Genomic DNA, 19,216 nt, shown 5'->3' on the forward strand with positions numbered 1-19,216 from the left:
ATAGATTCCTGTGTACTGAAAACAGGAAGAGCTACAGTTGTGAGGATAAAAGTCCTAGCTCTGAGTGTCAGAATGTGCTCCTGGAGCCTCTCTTCTCCATGAGCACCTGGAAGGCCTTTAAAGTTCACCACATCTTTCGGGTCTGACTTACAACGATAACTGGACTTCAGTCCCACACAGCTGCATTTCTGATTTATCTACATCCGTGACTCATATCCATCCTTTCATCCTCTTTAGAAAGGAGATTTATGCCCCTTCTCTCTCCCAGTTGTTTACCTGATATTTCCTGGTTTTGGCAGAATTTTTCACAACAATAGTTCCACTTCTTAGGGAAAAGCAGAACTCTGATATTTTAATGGTTGGAACCATAGGCTGTTTAGTTCTTTGCTATCCATAGCAGTACTACAAAACACACACACACACACACACACACTCAGCAAAATGCAAAACCCACTCAAATCCTTAAATCCAAGTTCTATCAGAAATTTTTAAAAATGAACCAAAAATATCAAATTTAACCACTATCTCATGAGTTTAAATGTTCCCAGAGTTTAATGAATAGATATCCAATTAACACTAAAGTTTGTTCCTAACAAACTGGGCTAGGAGACAGGCGTGCCCAAGAAATAATGTAACCCTTCTGATTTGCAATCCAATCAGCTGAGGTTCCTGGCACAGTCTTCTCTGTCTTTAAGTAGAATTACAGCTGAGGTTCTGAAGTTGTAATGGAACACTCTCAATAAAGGCCACACTTTGGCAAGAGGCCACGGCCTCCCTCTTGAAGGACTCTGAGAGGCCATATAATATCCCTAAGCCTCAGCCAGCTCTCACCCAACAAACAGTAGTTTAAACAACTCCCTGGGGAAACTATAATTTAACAGGACAACACTGCCAGGTGGGCATCACCACATTCCTTAGGACACCTTAAGGAGATGAAACCTTGGAAAATGAATTTCTCAACGGAGGTATGGGCACTACCATCCTTTCAACTTCCGTTCTTTTGTTTTTTTTTTTAAGATTCATTTATTTATTTATTTATTTATTTATTTATTTATTTATTTATTTATTTATTTATACAAGCACCGGGTACAGTCAGAAGCGCGGGAGGGTGAGAGCATTCACCAGAGACAGTGGGGAGCAGAGCAGGCAGACTGACGAAGTACACTGCTGAGGGGAGCTGCGGGCATGGCAGGAGAGGTCTGTCGCGCCATGTGGGACCCTCGCCTGCGGCCGGGGATCGAACCCATGCTGCAGAAGCTGCGGGCAGCTTCGCAACCCAGCACTCATTCGCTGCACCACCGGGGTGGCCCTCAACTTCCGTTCTTATTCATGATTTGGAAACTGGGGTGCTGGGAAGCTAAGAGGGATAGAAGCCTGAATCTGGCAGAGACGGGGGCTGGGAGCGCTGGCACCTCTCCAGCAGGCAAGCATGTGGAAGCACTTGGCCTACCTCCCTGAGGCTGTGCAGGAAGCATGTGCTGTGACCTGGGAGCCTCACCGCTGAGCGAGACCTCCAGCTCATCTTGAGAAACAGGCCCGACTTGCCCTTTCTCAAGTCTAAATCATGGCAACGTCCTTACCCTTTAATATTACTTCCAGAGAAAGCAAAGGGCTTTCTCCTTCCCAAACTCAACACTACGCGGCCTTGTCTTACTTCACCAACCTCATTTTCTCCCTTTTCCCAGAGACATTCGTAACCCTCAAGCCAGGTGAAATTCATTTTGGATCAGTCACTGTGGGTGCTAGTCTTCGAGTTTTATTAATTTTTTTTCCAACTCATTTCCTTATTTTTCCCTAAAGGTAAATCACTAAACGAATGCTATTTGGCAAACAGTACAAAAATCATTCGGTCAGCAGACGGCCAGCTTTTGCTTGCAGTTGCAATGAGGTGACTTAGATGTACAGAAGAAGCAATGCAGTGATTTATGGACCAGTAATGCCTGTATTTCACCGTGGTGTTCTAGAACTGCCCACGACCCCTTTACAGTTAGAAGCATGGGAGGCAGACAAGGTCTGTCCTAGGGTTTACAGATGCTCTTTCTCCAACATTTCCATGAGGTGAATAACAATTGCATGCCCTTCCAGCCCTCATAGTTTTTAATGGAAATAACCTTCCTGTTTAACCTTCAGGAGACTCTGAAACAGACTTCTCTGCTTTGTCTACACCCTTTAATTTATGTCATCATCAAAAAAAGAGGTGCAGGCTTAAGACAACACAGGTCCTTTGGGAAGAGGTCTAAGTTTTAATAACAGCAGTTACATCATGCATTTGTACAACCCTCTGTAATTTTAAAAGTACTTTCAGGGATGGAAGACATTAGTTCAGTCTGCAGTTTCTAGAACTTTCAATCTCCTTACTGTTGGCTGATGAATTTCTACTCTCTCTTTTGGAATCACACTAAAATGGCATATTCTCATAAAACATTAATTCTTTTTCTCACTTGGAAAAAAACAAACAGGGAAAATAGCTTTTTGTATTAATTCAAAAGACCTAGAAAAAGACATTCTCAAAAGACTTTAGGAGAGCTTGAAAAGTAGTGTTTTCAAATCAAATAGTTTCTTTTAATAACTCAGATTAAGGATTGTTTACTTCCTAGTTCCTGTTGAGAATCTTTTAGGTTAGCTGCATGTGCAAGTTATGTGGCACAGGGGACTATTTTTCTTCTGAATTTTTTTTTAATTTTTAATTTTAATTTTTAATTTTTGTTTAAAGACAGAACAAAAATCTAACATTCAGGACTTTACCACCCCTGGCTAACATGTATGACATTCTGTCTTAAGAAAGACAATGTTGAAGTTCCCTTGTGATCCACTGACCTCTCAAAGTTATAGAAACTAGACCATCATTAACTCATGGCGTCAATTATTTTTCCGAAGTAGGAAGCCTGCTGTGATGCGAACTTAAGGGGACCAAGCAAAATCTGACATATTCTTGCTTCTCCAAGCTTATTGCCAACATGCTATCTGACATTTACTTAATCTCACCATGCCTATGGGAAAAGGAATACTCCAATAGAAACAATAAATATTAATGTAAATAAAACATGGTATAAATAAGTATATATAGTGACTACTGTATACTTCATCAGCAATGATTTTATTCCCAGAAAGTCACCGATTTTTAAAAATTCTTTTGGAGAGGTTTCCTACTGCTGATAATTACGCAGATTATTTTCCAGCATGATGAGAAAATCTAGATACAATTCCTACCCCAGGACCCCAGAGAAGCAATGGAGACTAAAAATAGAATTTCCCTTCTACATAGAAAACACTCAGCAACACCACCCCCCTTTTTTTAAAGGTAGTGGGCATATTTCTATGTTACTTTAAAGGGGGAGGATTTAAATGTTAACCTGGGTGCAAGCTCTCTCAGGGAAAGAGATAGGAACATTCCTAGAAATGAGTATGTGACCTATGTGGTCCTTACAGTAAATTATACTAATTCTACATTCATGTTTGTGTTGTGGCCTTATTAAGCTGATAGAACTTTTCCATGAAGTGGGCAGGTGAATTTCCTGCAGTACCCCCAGCTGCCTGAAGAGGTGTGTTGTTTTTTTTTGTGTGTGTGTTTCCATTACAACACAAACTAAGAGGGAATCCTCTGTGGTATGTTCACACAGGTTGTGAATCTTTCATCTGTAGGTTGTATTTGTAGTGGAGAGGTGAATATTAATAGCCTCTTGGCCGGGGAGTGACTTTCTTAAAAAAGGGGTTTCCCTGTGTATGGGTGGATTAACCTTTCAAAATATATGTTTCTACATAAACCACTTAGTAACTATTTGATTCAAAGAGCTGAGAAGACAAGCTCTACATCTTTCTTAGACCTTGTAGCACTTACCTAGATCTCAGAGGGACTTTCAGTCTAGAACTTGGTGAGTAAATGTGCTTTATTCGTGTCTCGTTTACTTTCATTTCGCTGACTTACAGTTTGCTTTAACTTAATTTCTTTTTTAAGATGCCTGGAGCATAAAATATTAAAATGGATGTGTGACTGATTATGAGTCTGGTAATATAAGTTCAGGGATGGTTTCATGTGTTCTGGCTGGGAAATGAGAACTCGTACAATGTGTGATCTCCTTTTCTAAGATGTGTAGAGTTTTGACCAGTTAGCCCTTTTGTTCATGCCAGATAAAGTAAGCTTTTAAAATGACATATGGAACTAAATGAATGGCTATCCTACTTACTATTGCTAACAATTCTGTGAATAACAATGTAATATAAGTACTCATTGAAGTAGCTATGTTATAATTTGCCCTCTTGCAGGGTTCAATGATTCTGATGAAGCAGTGATCAGTGCAGGAGGAGGCAGTGTGTGTGTGTGTGTGTGTGTGTGTGTGTAGGAGGCTATCATAGGTATCCTTTATTGTATTCGCTGTGCTACTGTAGAGCCATGTGGCTGAGAACCATGTGGAAAGCATAAACTACTACATTTCTAAATATAAAGTCCCTGGAATGGTTTTTTTAGAGTTAATTTTTTTCCAAAGGAGATGAGAAAATAAACGTCCCTAGGCATAATTTAAATATAAGCAATCAAGCTGACTTCCAGAGAGGGTTCATTTTAAAAGCCAGCATTGCACCAAGGTTGACTGGATGCCCGTGGGCACAGTGAGAATGTTTCAAGAATCTAGTAACTTTAAGTGCGTGGTTTAGCCACAAAATGTCCTGCTGTGAAATGTTCAGGGCTTCGTTCTTCTTGGGAAGCTCAGAGAGTGCAGCAGAATCCCAAAAGCTCTCTTTTAAGTGGCAAGGCTTCTACCAGCTGTCTCCCAGCACGAGGCTTCTTTTAGGGGGCTTTAGCATAGTGGCAAGAAACAAGAGTATGCTCACCTCAGTTTCTGAGGCTTTTTTTAAGAAGTCAGAAATGCGATGATATTTTTCAAGTCCAAAAAAAAAAAAGGGTATAATGGGAAATATATTCTCATTTCCTCCTTTCTTTTCTATGTGCTTGTTCTCTTCCCCCAACACCCCCTCCTTGTCTCCAGCAACACACACACCACACTTTAGCTTGCTCCTGCTCTTTGCTCTCTCTGCACTACATCTACATTTTAATTACTCTATCACTGGCCTTCCAATACAACCTTTCCATTACTATTTGTTGTCACTCGACCATGTCTCAATAAATGAGGTTTGAGTGAGGAAGATAATACTTTTTAAACATGGGAAATTGAGTGCTCAGCTCAATTCCTCCTCTTGAAGGAATCTGAAACGCCTGGGTCCCCCAGATTAGGAAGTGCAGATGTTGGCGCCACATGTTTAGTGGGTCCCGGTCCTGGGTTTCCTGACCTGACTTCTCCACTGGGGTTTAGGTCTCCTCACCCAGGTAGTGGGGAGAGGAGGCTGGAGGGAGGTCAAAGATGCTTATTGAGTCTTTTGCTGGCTGAACACTTCCCGCAGAGGATTAAACCTAGGTCTCCTTTAACTGTTAACTTTTAAAAACTGCTCTTTAAGACTTTATTGCTTTAACTATCAATTTCTAAACTTTGCTTCCTCGTTAAGATTAGATCACGAAGAATACTCAGGGGAAAACCTTAGCCACAGTTGCTCTCTCATCTGTTTGGAAATGGGACAGTTTGGCTGCCTCAAATACTGGTTCACGACAGATGAAGGACTTAGAATTATAAAAAAATGTAGATTTGACACACATATGTCCTCAAGGTTTTAAGAGGTGAGATTAAAAAGGGCCTTTCTACAGAAATTACACAGAGCATGAGTAAAAAATTAATTTCATTTGAAAATACTGCCAAGATTAAATACCCCCATGGTTTTCAAAATAAAAACAACATATGGGTGAATATTATGCTAGCGGCTGCAAAACACGGACTGCTCCAACGAACGGATGCCCTGATTTAGCTAAGAAAGTAAAAATACTGTGACAAAGAACAGTCACAGTGGGCAGTTAGTGTACAGTTAACAGATTATTATGGTGAGTAATCAAAGATACTTACTTCATATTTTTTGCTAATCTGACATGTATAAATTCTGCCAAAAGAAAGAACATATACTGTAACATATTAAGTACTAGCATTAATTCATAAAATACCCTTGAGTATAAGTGACTCCTAGTTTTACATTACACCTTGCATAAAATATGGTGAAATATTTCCTTCAGATGGGAATAAATATTGATAAAATAAAGTTGGTTATTGCCAGATGATTCTCAGACAGATTGTATAATGACAAGCTACAGTCAGTATTTTCTTCAGTAGGTTGCCAAATTCACCCTTTTTCTATAATTTTAGAGAATACATGAGCATTTTTCACAAGCTCTTTACTAGAAGGAGCTGCTCAAAAGTCTTCGGGGAAGATGATTTACATTTTTTAAATTCAAAGGCAAGGCAACTGGAGATTTGAAAATAAGCAAAAAATTGTTCAGCCTAAACAACAGGAAAATGTGCTTTCCTTTTGAATTAATCTTGTATAGAGAGGAATGCTAAAATATTGGAACCGTTTCAAAACTATCAAACTTGATTTATAATTTTGGATATGAGTAGGAAGAGTCTCAACTTTGAAGTGTTAAGTGTAGACAAATTGAATCCTGCCTAAATGTGTATCAAAATAAAGGAAAATTTCTGACTAGACAGCATATTCACATTAAGACAATAGTGACTCAGAGACTCACATGAGAAGATCTCGAATTTCACTTGTAAAGTTGAAAAACTCTACTTCTGAAATCCAGTGTACCTGGGTCAAGTCACATCAGAAAGTGGGTATTAAAATATCAGGAAGCAGTTTATTATTAATTATTATTATTACTTCATATTATAATTAAATAAGCTCTGATTTATTTCCCTTTTTGCATGTGAGATGGCATAGTTATACAAATACACATGCATGTATGTTGAACTAAGGATAATCACCTGGATGTTAAAACATACAATGTGAATTTCTGTGTAGTCACAGATAATTAAATTTATCCCAATTGCTTCTTTGTAATAATCACCCTCAAATATTATTTTGAAAGTATAGTTTCTGACAAGGCTTCTTCTATTACTAAGAATGTGGTGAGGTCAGAATATACTCTCGAGGGCCTCCCTGGTGGTGCAAGGGGTTGGGGCGCAGCCTATGAACCTGTCTGCAGCCACTGCAGCACGACGGTTCCCGGACTTGTTCCTGGACAGCCAGGGAGCAACCCACATGGCACAGCAGACCTCTTCTTACTCGCCCACTGCTCCCCTCAGCAGTGTACTTCAGCCAATCTACCCGTTCTGTTCCCTGCTCTGTCTCTAGTGAATCTTCTCACCTCCCACACTTCTGGCCTGTATCCCAGCTCTTGTATGCATAAAATAAATAAATCTTTAAAAAAAAGAGAATATACTCTCTAGAAGTATATTCACATTAAACAAACACATCCATATTATTTTTATCAGTAAAACAATCAGTATTCATAAATAATGACAGATACAATCCCATTCATGTTTCACACAAATCATTCTCTACAGCCTTTGCAAGGAGTTTTGTATGTTAACAAAAACTAAATTCCACCATATTTACTTATTGTCAACTGAACACTTCCTGCCGAGGATTAAACCTTAGGCCTCATTTTAACTGCAAACTTTTTAAAAATTGCTTACTATTTACCAATCTACTTTAGACAAATCTCCTGATAGTACAGGCAAGTTAAGGCTTCTTTTAAATGCAGTCTCTGGTTTAATCTCTATGTTCTCCCCTTGGAAGAAAAGAAGTATTATTCTTACTTTGCAGATGAGGAGATTGGGGTTCAGAGAGCTTAAATAATTTTCCCAAGGTCACAAAGCTCGTTGAGTAAGAGGCAGATGGGGACCCACATCTTCTACTCTTAAATCAGTCATCTTTCCAATACACATGGTTCAGAAAGGTGAATTTAAAATTGAGGGGACTTCAACGAAACCCAGTAATAGAAAACCACAAAGAATAGTTCCAAGATAGAGGTGGGTAAAGACCCAGAATAAGTACATCCTTTTCTCGCTTGTAAAGTGAAGGGTCAGTCTATGAACAAGCTGATCTCTATGGGGCGAGAACAGACCACTGGTCATATTTCAGTAAGCCTCTCTTACACGTGTCCAGAGCAATATTGCAATATAAACATTCCTAGGATGATCAATCTCACAGCACCTCTCTGTGGGAAGGATCTTAGCCCTTACAGGGTCTGGTCTCTTCTTTCAGCGATGATGATATGTATCTTATCCAGGGACCAGGAAACTAGTGAGAAAATCTCATACTCCTGATTGAGGAATTTTTCTAATTTCAGTGCCTAACCATCAGTTTTTCATATACAGATAGTGCCAGTGCCCTGATGTGATTGAACAATAAAAAATCAGTGATGGCAAAAAAAATTTTTTTTTTTTTTTTGCTTTAACACAAGAAAACTTCTTAGAAGGAAATAGATCATCAAAGTCCCCCAATTTAACACCTTTCTCAGAAATATGAAATGGAAAGAAAAAAAAAAAAAAGCAGTTCTTCTGGTTTAGCCAAACAATGCACAGCCAAAAATCTCTTTCTTGTTCTCAATTTCCCTTGAGCCATTACAGTAAATGAGGGTGCTATATATTTTTCCTCTCCTCCAGTTCCTTCGACACTGTCATCAAAGGGCCTTACAGTCTTCTCAAACATAGAAATCTTATTTGCTAAAGGAAATAAATGAATAAAAATCTAAAACATACACCTAACTTTCTTTACTGACATTATCATGTTTTTAAAAACATAAATACTTGTTTAATTTGCATGGAAATTATCTGAAACATTTTAATAGCCTCTTAGTTTTTGCTTATAAATTTGAGTTGATTTTTTTTAAAAGATTTATCTTTCATCCATACAAGTGCTGGGGTACAGGCCAGATGCGTGGGAGGGTGAGAGGATTCACCAGAGACATAGCGGGGAACAGAACAGGCAGACTGAAGAAACACACTGCTGAGGAGAGCAGCAGGTGAGACAGGAGAGGTCTGCCACGCCATGTGGGATTCTCACTGGCCGGCCAGGATCAAACCCACGCTGCAGAGGCTGCGGACAGCTTCACAGCAGGGTACTAAATCTCCTGCACCACCAGGGAGGCCCCTAAATTTGAGCTGATTTTATAGTGATCTGATAGGCTTGCTTGCTGGACGCCAATTTGAGGGTTCCTAGGTGGATTCCTGTTTTCTTTTTCTTTTAAATTCCTTGAGAGACACAATGGCTTTGATCAAGAGCTCTAGGGATAAAGTTTTTTTAAACAATATAACTGATTGTTCTATGTTTAAAGCATCAGACTAAACTGAGTTTCAAATATATTTTTAGGAAACCACATTCAAAATTTTGTATTAAAAATGTCACAGTGCCATGTACAACTAATTGCTGGCATAATCTTTGTTCATTCATTAATTCAATGTTTGTGGAATATTTAGCATATACAGACACTGCACTAAATACTGAGGCTGTGAACCAAATACACATAAAATTACAGACTTTACAATCTAATGGAGAAGAATGGCCTTAAGCAAATAACTAGACACATATCAAAATAATGAACTTGCAGCTTTGACAGACATAACTATCAAGGGGTGGTGCATGCAGTTGTAAAAGTGTACATTAAAGGAATGTGTACATGCTGGAAATTTAGGAATGAGTTATTTTGAGAACAGCAAAGAAAAAGGAACTGCAGTTTCAAGGAGCATGGTAACTTCAAGGAGCTGAGAAAAAAAACCCATACATAGTGCAAGAGAAGACAGGAAAGCGCTTTGGGGTCAACAGGGGCGAGGGGAGCATTTGTTCATTATTACAACAATAGCAGGTCAGTGATGTTAAGCATTTTGCAATACGAAGAGAATCCCCACACGACCAAGAGCCATGATCTCCTACAAAACAGTGACCCATTTGAATGTGCCAGCCCCGATCTAGGATAAGGAATCTGCTCACTTTGATGGGAAACTACGAAGATGTTTTGATCGTGGGGATAAAGAGAGGGAAAATGACAAGATCCCGTATGTGCTATGAAAAGAACCCTAAGTCTGCAACATGGAGAGGAGACTGAAGGGGCCAAGAGTGGGGAAGGGCAGAGCAGAGACCATGCAACTCGAGTGGTCCAGGCAACAATGAAAGATATTGTCAGTGGCTTGCAAGCATTGGTTTGAAAACACTTGGAGTTATTTCTTACTGTCAAAATAATAGAACATAAAGCATAAACAAAACTAAGCATAAAGAAAAGTTTGTTCCTTTAGCTTCTGAATTCATTCTTCAGTTTGTGCAAGTCTCTCTATTCTGCTTTAAAGAGAATCAAATGGCAGACAATAGCGCTGCATTCCCTTCCAGCCCTAAACAATAACTCAACATAATCCTGGTCACTGTCCCCAATGCTGATAGTAAATATCTGGCAATGATAACCACAGAATTTTAGAATTCAAGGGCCATTAGAAATAATCCAGGTGGTCCTTGACTCTTCAAAATAGGACTGAAACCTGTAGAAAATAATTAGTAGGCTTAAAAATCACACACCTAGCACGATCCCTTCTAGTTCCATCCATGTTGCTGCACATGGCATGAGTTTATCTTTTTTGATTGCTGAGTAATATTCCATTGTGTATATGTACCACATTTTCTTGATCCCATCATCTAAGTTTGGGCATTTGGGTTGTTTCCATAGGTTAGCTGTTGTAAATAGTGCTACAATAAACATAGGAGTGCAGGTGCCCTTTTGAATCAATGTTTTTGTGTCCTTTGGGTAAATACCTAGGAGTGGAATTGCTGGATCATATGGCAGCTCCATTTTTAGCAGATTGAGGAAATGCCACACAGTGAAATAAGCCAGAAAGAAAAAGAAAAATAACGGATGATCTCACTCCTAGCAGGAATTTAGAAAACCTAAATAAGGAATCAGGAAAAAAAACTAATTATAATAAAGTAAAAATCAAAATCAACAAGCAACTATAAACCAGAGACACACAACAGCAGGGGAGAAGGGAGTAGGATCAAAACAAGGGGGATGGGAATTTTACGGGGACTATAACCAACATGAAAATGCACACATTGTGCAAAAGTGAAACATGATGTAAAAATATAAAAGAAAAAAAATCAAGAGACATATACCAAGTCTTCATTAAACATTTCACAGTCCTTTATTCTAAAAGAACAGAGAAAAATAAATTGCATGAATTTTCTTTAAAAAAAAAAAATCACACACATAGTTAATTTAGGAACTGGGCCCAGGAAAAAAAAAAAAAAAAAAACTTAATAAAAATCAGGTTCCTATCAAGTGCTTTGTATTTTCACATCTCTTTCTTGCTAATATTAGTAAGTTTTTCAAAACTGTTATGCATTATTATCTTCATGTTGGCAGCAAATATGTTAATGCTCTGGAAGTTATCATAGGCTATGAAAAAAATAGACATTCAATAGTTGCTGAAATAAAGAGGAGTAGTTTTTAAAGAACATCCTGTCTTGTTTCCTCACTTTAGAAAACTTAATTTTAAAGTCTTTCGGCAGGCCTCATCCACCACAGGTCTACCACCACTTAATTTCACCAATTTATGTTATCTCCCCGACCGTGCTGGCATTTCCCCACTCCTGAGTGAAACTACTTCTTTTTCCAACCTCCACTTAGTCAAGTCAGTACAGGTCAACCACACTCCTGATTCTCTCTGTAAAACATACAGGCTAAGCCCCAGGCAGGCTAAGTGAGCACAGCAAAGGGATTTCACTTATTTCTGCCTCTAAAAGTTGAGCACTTTGTTGACCAAAAGTCAATCTTGATTGTTCCCCCTAGCCTACTTGCTGTGACTTTTTTTTTTGCAATTGCATAATTTTAGTAAAATTTATATAAGCTGACGATACATGAGTATAAAAAAAAAAAAGATGAAAGAATAGTCACTGCCATGCCATGCGAGTTTCCTGGTGTACTTTGGAAACACCCAATAAAGGTGAGTTGTCAAATTTATATTAGATGTGGATGAGGCAAATATAAAAGAATGGAAAACTAGCATCAGGACCTAAGAGCATCCAGTTTTTAGACAGTTCTATAAATGTCTTAAGAGTTTAATTCCCTTGTAAAGAAACGAAAACCAGAATTCACAGAGGCTTGCTTTGTTGATTGCAAGAAAACCCAGGTAAAATACCATCAGTAGATTCTAACTGGGAAAGAAGACAGGGCAGCCGTATTCCAAGTGGCAAGAAATATGTTGTATGAGCCTCAGAGGCCCATTTCAACCATATTTGATTACCTGTCGATCTCCATGTCATCAAGAAAAAAAGCTTTCTTGATGGCTGAATAATATTCCATGGTGTATATGTACCATATCTTCTTAATCCAGTCATCTATTTTTGGGCATTTGGGTTGTTTCCAAAGCTTAGCTATTGTAAATAGTGCTGCTATAAACATAGGGGAGCAGGTGCCTCTTTGAATTAATGTTTCTGTGTCATTTGGGTAAATACCTAGGAGTAGACTTGCTGGATCATACGGAAGCTCCACGCTCAGCAAAATAAAACAGAAAGAAAAAGAAAAAGAACGGATGGTCTCACTCATAGCAGGAATTTAGAAAACCTAAATAAGGGACCAGGAAAAAGACTAATTATAATAAAATCAAAATCAACAAGCAACCATAAACCAGAGACATAATATGGGGGTGGGGGGAGGGAGTAGGATCAAAACAAGGGAGGGTGGGAATTTTACGGGGACTATAACCAAGATGAAAATGCATACATTGTGCAAAAATGAAAAATGATATAAAATATATAAAAGACAAAAAGAAAAAGAAAAAAAAACTATGTATTTTAGACACCAAAACACCATTTCTAAGAAAATCAGTAAGTGCGCCCCTAGATCTAATTTATAAGAATGCATGTTTTTAGCATATTATGTTATATAAATCTTTATTATTTGTCATGTATAAATAGAAAGAAAATAATGTTCATGATGGCTTAGTATTCCCTAGGACAGTTCATCCTAAATGGACTGTACTTGGTCAACTTTTGATTTTGAACTTAGTAAAGGCAGAACTAAAACAAAACAGGGTTTCTAGGTAAGTGTTATGAGTCTTAAACTATACTCCAGAGGAAGGACATTTTATATATACATAAAAATCACTTGTCAGTCTCTGGTTCTTTCTGCCTTAAGTAAAGCACTTATGCCTCTGACTGCACATATATTTTGATACATTTCAATGCTATAACAAATTCAACCAACATAACAAACTTACACAATGGTAGAATAGTTCTTTGGCAAATTTTAACATGACATTCTCAAGGTCTGTAAAACCTACTCTCGCAGAATTTCACTCAACTGGTAATCTTCACACCCTAGCCCTTGAACCTGACTTTAGATCTCCAAGTGCATTAAAAGCTGTCACCACAAATGGTGAAAAGCTCATGAAAATTGGTTTACTTCCAAAAGTAAGTTTATCCTCTAAAGTTGGGTTATTTTGGAACTGTGGATTGTGTAAACTTCTGCTTAAATAATCAAATAGCTTATGATCTTTACTGATGCACTGAAATCCATCCAAGAATCCTGGACATCTTCTGGTTAAGTTAAACAGAAAGAACAGCTGTTTCTTGAACAGTGGAAAAAAAATAATAACCCTTCAAGCCAGGAGGAGGAGGAGAAAGGAAAAGAGAGAGAGAGAGACAGAGAGAGAGACAGAGACAGAGAGAGAGGAAAGTAACAAAAGAGTAACAAAATGATGGAACCAAAAAAATGTGTTTTGCTTTTAGCTTAGAGGATGCTGTCTGCCAGCTAGGTACACTAACCTCTGTGATCTTTAATTATAAATCTTTTGGTTCTCGGAAATTATGGGTGGTTATTCTAGCCTCCTCCCCGGAAAACAAAGTTACAAAAGCCAACTTCAAGCAAAATTTTAAGCCCTCTTGATTTCAAATCCTTGATATAAAAAAGTGGATGATATAAAAAGGGCCTCCCTGGTGGTATAAGGGGTTAAGGCACAACCTATGAAGCTGTCCGCAGCCACCGCAGTATGAATTCGATCCCCTGCCAGGGAGCTACCAATATGGTGCAGCAGACCTCTCCTGGCTTACCCGCTGCTGCCCTCAATCCACCTGTTCTGCCCCCCACTCTGTCTCTGGTGAATCTTCTTAACCGCCCCCCCACACACACACAAACCTCTGGTCTGTATCCTAGTTCTCATATGCATAAATAAATAAATCTTTAAAAAAGTGGAAAAAATAAAACAGTTTAATCTACTAAAACTGTCTGGACAACCACTATTGACCTTAATAAGTTTTACTATCCTCAAACTTTCACTGTTAACACTAATTTTTAATTTTAGCTCTCTTCTATAACCAGGTATTGTTCCTTCATTCCTATACTCTTAAATTATTAGATTCTCACTGTGGGCTAGATGCCCACACTGGGTCCTGAGAACATGAAAATAAACACGTGGACTTGGGCCTGCAGGACTTGGTATCCTATTTTCTCAACACGATGATGAATTCTTTGAAGCCAAGTACCCATTTCTTTAAAAAAAAAAAAAGATTTATTTATTTTATGCATGGAAAAACTGATGTGTAGGCCAGATGTGGGGGTGGGAGCAGTTAAGAGGATTCACCAGAGACAGAATGGGGAACAGAACAGGCAGACTGACTGAAATACACTGCTGAGGGGAGCAGCGGGCTAAACAGGAGAGGTCGGCAGTGCCATATGTGGGTCAGCTCCCTGGTTGGGACTCAAATTCATGCTGCAGTGGCTGGCGATAGCTTGATACTTAAAAAGCACTGGAACTGCAGGGAGGCCCGAGCATCTATTTCTTTACATGAAATCTCAGAATAGAATTTGAGTCAAAATTTTAGAAGTAATCACTTAACCTATTCTCCCCGCCCCATACATCATGCTTTCCCAGAATGAGTTTCTCCCACCCACTCTAAGTCAAGATGATGAAGTGATCATAATTATGTACCCCCTTCCTCTTACGGCCCATTTACAATTATGGCACAGGAACTACATGCCAGGCAGCACTGTATTAGTTTTAGATCATCAGGTACCCCCCAATTATTATGGAAGTTCATATTATGCTGCTTCACTTTTACAAAAGACCTACAATGGCACCTGTTTTCACTAACCAAAAGAAATGAAAAGAGGATTTCCACTTTTATAGCCAAAGGTGAAAAATGAAAACAGCAGGAGCCCCGGTTTGCAGCACCGGTTCTAGAGGCGGTGGCACCCCCAGCGAGAGTGGCATCCCATGTCACTTCCCCAAGAACCACCTTATACATATCACTCCTACTTTTAACTGTATGCTTGTGTTATTTTAGGTTTTAGATGTTATTTGATATGATTTGGTAGGATATTTTTTTAGAAATTCATTTATTTGTGTATACAAGAACTGGGGTACAGGCCAGATGCAAGGGAGGGTGAGAATACTCACCAAAGACAGAGTGGGGAACAGAACAGGCAGATCTACTGAAATACACTGCTGAGGGGAGCAGCAGGTGAGACAGGAGAGGTCTGCTGCGCCATGTGGGCATCTCCCTGGCCGGGGATTGAGCTCATTCTGGGGTAGTTGCAGATAGCTTCATAGTGACGACACTTAACTCCTTATACCACCAGGGAGTCCCCTGGTAGCATATATTTAGTGTCTTGGAATGTTCAAATTTTTCCATAGAAATTAATGGTGATAGCTTGTTTCACATTTGTTCCTTCTACCATAGGAGAGGTTTCATAAAAAAGTTCTACTTTCCGTATTGGGGAAACCCACTTCAGTACCTTGAAGCCTCATTACAGCCCTAATGAGGCGCGTACTGTTAATATCCTGTAGTGCCAGGATGGGCACATTGCAGGTTTTCCATGATTCTATGCAGGCCAGTAAAGGAGTGTCCTGGAGCCCCCAGTGGCTTTCTCAGGCTTTTATTGTGCTTTTACATGTTGTGCAGCAACCAGGAACACTGCAGGCAGGGGTGCCGGGGGGCCCAGAAGGCCGGCAGTCTTCCAAGCCCCCAGCAAGTCTCCGCTGTGGGCTTCTCTAGCCTTCTTTCTCCCCTGCTTCTTTCTCCTGCCTCTGCTTCCCTCCAGGAATATCTCAAAACTACAGTCATGGCCCACAGAAGTAAATAATACAACTATAACAATGTGACAAAATGCAGGTGCCCCATCGGGCAGGGCAATCCCAATGGCAAGGGCAGAAAAGCCTGAAATCACTACATATCCCCATTTTATCAAAGAAGCAGCAGAGGAACAAAAAGGTTATTCTCTCACAAGAGACACCAGCAGAGCAGAGAGTATACTTGGGAGATCTCTGCTCCCATCCTGCTTTTAATTGCTATGCTATGAGGTATTTTTAAAGTTTACAAACCCTTACAAACAAGGGAAGGAAGTCAGCTTTTTGACTATTCACCCTATGATATTTTTAGACCATGCTATTAGTTAGCTTTATTTTATTCACCTTATTTACCAAACATTGACCTGATAACTTAGGCCTTTTCCAAAATTTTTCAAAAGGTTGTGTTGTAGCTCTAGAAAGTTTTGTTAGGGGGAAAGGATGTCCTGAGCCAATTCCATACAGGCTTTGTGTATGCCACTCCCACTTCATCAAGACACTGGGAACTACAAATCCCAGGATCCCCAAAGGGAAGTTGTGAGGACCTAAGGGTGGAGTTAAGCAGCCATGTTTTTCTTTTTGAGAATATAGCCAGCCACGTTAGTGGGGTCGGACTCACTTGGCTCATGCTCTTGGCCAGGCAGGTTTGGTCTTGGCAGGTCATTTGGGATTCCAGGTTGGCAGAATGGGTAGGAAGCATTTAAGAATGTATCTCCCTCTTTTCTCTCTGAATTTTACATGTCCACATCCCCTTCCCTTGTAAATTAGCCTTTTGTTACCTTTTTGTGTGTGCCTGCAGTGTAAGTCCCTTTCAACATGCAGGTGAGGACCCACAGTCAGGCAACCTGTTTCAGAGCGGGGTTGACAATAACAGGTTCAGAAGAGAGATGTCAGTATTTAATCCATAGCTTAGCTGGCATAGAATAGCTGCATTATGGTCAGAGCCCTTATCAACAAAGATAACATGCAAAGACAAGGTCTATGTCCCCTGGATCATATGTGAACACATCTGGGCAAAATTATGGCTTCTCAGATGAGTCTGCAAGAGAAAGGATAAATGTCACAGATGAAAGAAAGGAGGATTATTTTTTTTTACTTAAAAGCTAACAGAAACAGGAGTATTACCAACAGACACTATCACCAAGCAGTAAAAATGTGTCTGGCTCAAGTTTAAGTGCTTCGGTATGAAATTTCTGAAATTCGCTTTGAATGTGCAAATGTTTGGAGGGATCTGGCAGGCCATCTTCTCCTGTATCTTTCTACTTTTTGGCATTCTGAAACAATTTGCTTTCATGGAAGTCCTCCCGTGCCCATGTTTAACTTTGGTTGTCACATTTAGTATGTGTTTCAGAAATTTTTTCCTGTTAAGGTATAAAAATATCAAAATTACATCCTGTGAGAAATTAATAAGCCACAATCAAAGTATGGTACAATGTTCTGGACTGGAAGAATGGCAAGCAGAGCTGGTTTACTGTAGGAGGGACAATATTTTGCTTCTGCCTGTTGTTTGGTATTTTTTGGATCAATATTTATTTATGTGGAAATGCAGAATTTTTTATTTTTAATATTTTATTTTATATTAATTTGTACATCATTTTTCATTTTTGTACAATGTATGCATTTTCATTTGGTTATATTCCCCATACAATTGCTCCCCCCCTTATTTTGACCCTAATCCTTCCTCTCCTCAACCCCCCCACCCCAGTGTGTCTATGCTTTATAGTTGCTTGTTGATTTTGATTTTTACTTTGTTTTTCCTTGTCCCTTATTTAGGTTTTCTAAATTCCTGATGAGTGAGACCATCCGGTATTTTTTCTTTTTTCCTTCTGACTTATTTTGCTGAGCATGATCCCTTCTAGCTCCGTCCTTGTTACTGAAAACTGCATGTGTTTATCTTTTTGATTGCTGAGTAATATTCCATGGTGTATATGGACCACATCTTCTTGATCCAGTCATCTATTTTTGGGCATTTGGGTTGTTTCCATAGCATAGCTATTGTAAATGGTGCTGCTTCTGTCTATTTTCATATCTCCACACCAGTCCATAAAAGCTCAACAAGTCCTCCAGTCTGATTTTGTGCTATTGCTCAGTGAAAAACTATAGAAGAAACTTCAGTATAATTTTTCTTATGGCTTAGAGGTACCTTGATTTGAATCAGTGGAGATGAAGTTCAGGGAGGAATACAAATGTGTGCTACTTAGGAGTACTCTAAAATTGTTCATTTTTTCTATAATCAAAACCAAATGAGGCACTGTATTAGAAAATGCCCTGTATCCCCAGGGTTTGCTTGATTTTATTTATTTGCTTCAACTTAAAAGAGAAGCCTTTTAATGACTGGGTGTCTTTTTCTGATTGACTTTGTCATTATTGTTCTATTAGAAAAACACATCAGGGGAAATGCATAAACTATTGGAAGTTAAAATGATGTCTGGGATATTGACTTTTCTGATTAGCACAACTTAATATATTGAGTTCCTGGGCCTCTCTGGTGGCACAGGGGTTAAAGTCTCAGTGCTATCAAGCTATCACCAGCCACTGTAGCCACTGAGGCATGAGTTCCATCCCCAGCCAGGGAGCTGACCCACATGGTATAGCAGACTTCTCCTGCTTCGCCTGCTGCCCCCTCAGCAGTGTGTTTTAGTAGAGCTACCTATTCTATGCCCCACTCTGTCTCTGATAAATTCTCTCACTCCCCCTTCACCCATTGTAACTGTGGCCTACACCCCAGTTCTTGTATGCATACAAAAATAAAAATAAATCTTTAATAAAAAATATTTTTGAGTCCCTGTATATAATAATGACAAGTGTAAAGTTCCAGCATAAGAAAAGTCTATTTAGAAAGAAACACAATGTACAGTCAGCTAATACCTTTGAGACCTATCTGGTTTGTTTTCAGTGCCTCTGAGGAATTATTTATGAATCTTACACTACAGAATTGTAAGTCAGGAAATTTTCCTACCCACATGCTGTTTTCCTGTTGTTTACCACCAAAATTCAAATATAATGTCACTGCCAAGAAATATTTTTATAACATTTATTTTGCAATAAAATATTTGTGCATTACTGTTAATATCTCAGTAGTAAAATTAGAACTTATCTTAAACTTTAAATTTCATCGTATAATGCTCAATATTAACTAACCATAGACAATCATGGACCAGGTCAAGGGACCTGATGTGTAATCATAGATCAGCCAGTCAAATCATTTGTCAAATCATTTGTCTTCTCTG

General features: G+C 39.0%; 1 protein-coding gene across 1 annotated transcript in view; it reads left to right on the forward strand.

The window, feature by feature from the left end:
- Positions 1-950: 950 nt before the first annotated feature.
- TNIP3 (TNFAIP3 interacting protein 3) overlaps positions 951-19,216 on the forward strand; it is a 97,362-nt gene continuing 79,096 nt past the window's right edge. Inside the window, exon 1 of the mRNA XM_037508356.2 lies at positions 951-965. The gene's annotated coding sequence lies outside the window, so the exon portion shown is untranslated. The remainder of the gene's footprint in view (positions 966-19,216) is intronic.

This window comes from Talpa occidentalis, unplaced genomic scaffold, assembly GCF_014898055.3.
Source record: "Talpa occidentalis isolate TD23 unplaced genomic scaffold, MPIMG_talOcc4v2.1 talOcc4.13, whole genome shotgun sequence".
Lineage (NCBI taxonomy): Eukaryota > Metazoa > Chordata > Mammalia > Eulipotyphla > Talpidae > Talpa > Talpa occidentalis.